Source organism: Lactuca serriola, chromosome 7 (assembly GCF_051521515.1).
Source record: "Lactuca serriola cultivar US96UC23 chromosome 7, Lser_US96UC23_V15, whole genome shotgun sequence".
Classification (NCBI taxonomy): domain Eukaryota; kingdom Viridiplantae; phylum Streptophyta; class Magnoliopsida; order Asterales; family Asteraceae; genus Lactuca; species Lactuca serriola.
Genome location: NC_136414.1, coordinates 73518918 through 73521297, shown reverse-complemented (window position 1 = coordinate 73521297; position 2380 = coordinate 73518918). Strand labels below are relative to the sequence as shown.

The 2380-nt window shown below is 26.0% G+C and overlaps 2 long non-coding RNA genes across 2 annotated transcripts; one reads left to right on the top strand and one right to left on the bottom strand.

Moving 5' to 3' along the window:
• Window positions 1-1226: 1226 nt before the first annotated feature.
• LOC145065005 (uncharacterized) lies at window positions 1227-2031 on the bottom strand. Its single transcript, XR_013688193.1, has 2 exons — window positions 1923-2031; window positions 1227-1429 (listed from the first exon to the last, which is right to left on the bottom strand). It is a non-coding gene; the product is annotated as an uncharacterized LOC145065005 (long non-coding RNA).
• Window positions 1251-1748, top strand: LOC145065004 (uncharacterized). The gene is made up of 2 exons (XR_013688192.1): window positions 1251-1387; window positions 1528-1748. It is a non-coding gene; the product is annotated as an uncharacterized LOC145065004 (long non-coding RNA).
• Window positions 2032-2380: the final 349 nt, after the last annotated feature.

Sequence of the window (2380 nt, the reverse complement as noted above, 5' to 3'; positions counted from 1 at the left end):
TTTTATGATTTTAAATGATTAAGTGTTGCTTATTTTTGTTTCAAAATTTTGCTATGTAATATTTGAAATTTAAAAGAAAAAAAAGATCGATGATGATTTATTTTGAATATATTTTTCTTGTAGTACTATTTATATTATTATCTTATTAAAAAATTTATATCGTTGTCTTATTTATCTTATAAAAACATAATTTTGAAAATTAATAATAATAATAATAAAGTTAGTAATGTTATAATGATTAAATAATAAGGTTAACAATAATAATATAATAATTAAACAATAAAGTTAACTTAATGATTGTGTTATAATAAAATAAAAAATAATAGTTAGTCAAATGATTAGATAAAAAGTTAGTCAAATAATAATGACCATATAACCTAAGATTAATTAGGTTAGAGTGGAATATCTATATTACCACGCGTCAATAAATTGCAATTTTTTTTTAATTTTTAAAATATAACTTATGTAACTTCAATCATCAATTCTCCCTAATAAATAAAGAACTTTTTTTGCCACATGTCATGCTCTTCTCAAATTTGACAAATGTCAATTTGTGATAATTTTGAATTAATTTTTTCCACATCTCATTTTATGGGTTTTCCTATTTTATTAATTTTCAAATAATATTTTTTTAATGTAATAATTACAATAAATATAGTAATAAATGGGTATCAATTTCATTAATGAGCTTACCTTTTAATTTAAAAAAATTTAAATTAAAGTTTATTAGTTTTTTTTTGTTTATTCATTTAAATTATTTGTTTAAATTTAAAAGATAAAAAATATCTAAAATTTAATAATTTATTATTTTTCTTATTTTTCTTATAAATTCAAAGTTCTCAATTATTTAGATATTTATATTTATTTTTTTTTAAATTAACCCATGTAATACATGAGTTTCACAACTAATATATTATAGAAAAAAGGTTATAAAATAATTATAAAAAAATGAAATTACCGTATTCTCACGACTTTTATATACTTGAAAATACTACATAAATGGGCTCAATTTCAATGTTGTCACTCGTCTTTTGTCAGCTAATGTAATGTACAGAAAGTTGTTGAAGTACAATGTTCATGTTACAATCATGTATGCATATAGTACAACCACCTAGGCATGATACATATACCACCACACTGCCACATCAAAGCAAACACATTGCGAAATGCTGACCACACACAAAGGTTTCATCTTAACCACCCTTTTCTCTTCCTTTTGTGTGAAGGTGAAGGTGAAGGCCAAGTCGAAGAAGAACATCAATGGAAAACCAAGAATTTCAATGGCAAAAAAGGATAACTTTTCTCAAAAGTCAACGCTCAATTCTTCATTGAAGATTGTTTCTCAAGCGGCTGTTGCTGTTCTTGGATTGGGATTCATTGATGCTGGGTAATTAATCTATCTTTTTTCTCCTTATACCTTCGTTTAAGACTGCAAACGTGTTATATATATATATATATATATATATATATATATATATATATATATATATATATATATATATATATATAATCTTGTTGAAATTGCAGGTATAGTGGAGACTGGTCAAGAATTGGGGTGATCTCAAAAGAAACCGAAGATTTACTTAAAGTAGTAGCTTTTCTTGTAATTCCTTTGTGTTTTTTCATCATATTTTCCATCTCCAAGACACGTGAGGAATGAGTTTAGGATTAAGTTTTCGACTTATAATAAGCGACCAAATATTTAATTATATTCTATTATGACAATTGGAAGTGGTAAATTAAACGGATTGAGGGTTGTATTGGACTGAATGCCTTGATCCATTGATTAATAATCAACGCTATATATAAACTATTTATATACAGGATTTTTCCTAATATCCGATAGCTTGAGTCCTAAGCAAATACACATACAATTATTTAATAGTAATAAAGATATTGACTAATAGTTTCCGTAGTCTTACCCGGAGGTCCTCAGCTGTTAAGATTGTCTTGAAAAACATCAAAGAGTAAGCAAGGTAATTTTTTCTAAAGATATCAACAAGTTGATATCACGACGAAATATGTAAAACCCAAAATTCTTCACAAGCCACTTTTTTCCGAACAAAATGAATATATATGTTACAATATGTTTTTTTTTCGTTGAAGTTGAATTAGATTACGAGAGGTAAATAACACTTACATTGTCACGATAGATAATGGTGCAATGTAGCTCAAGAAAAAGATTGTGTAACATACATGATTCGAAAACAACATTTGTGCAACCTCGAGATACTAGTTCAACACTTAATTGTGATAAAATAGGCTGTCACTTGGAGGACCATGAAAAATAAGGTTATCTCACAAAAGAAAACACAATAACCAAATGTAGAATGTGGGGTATCCGAACATCCCCCGTAATCATCTTCCATATATGAAACGA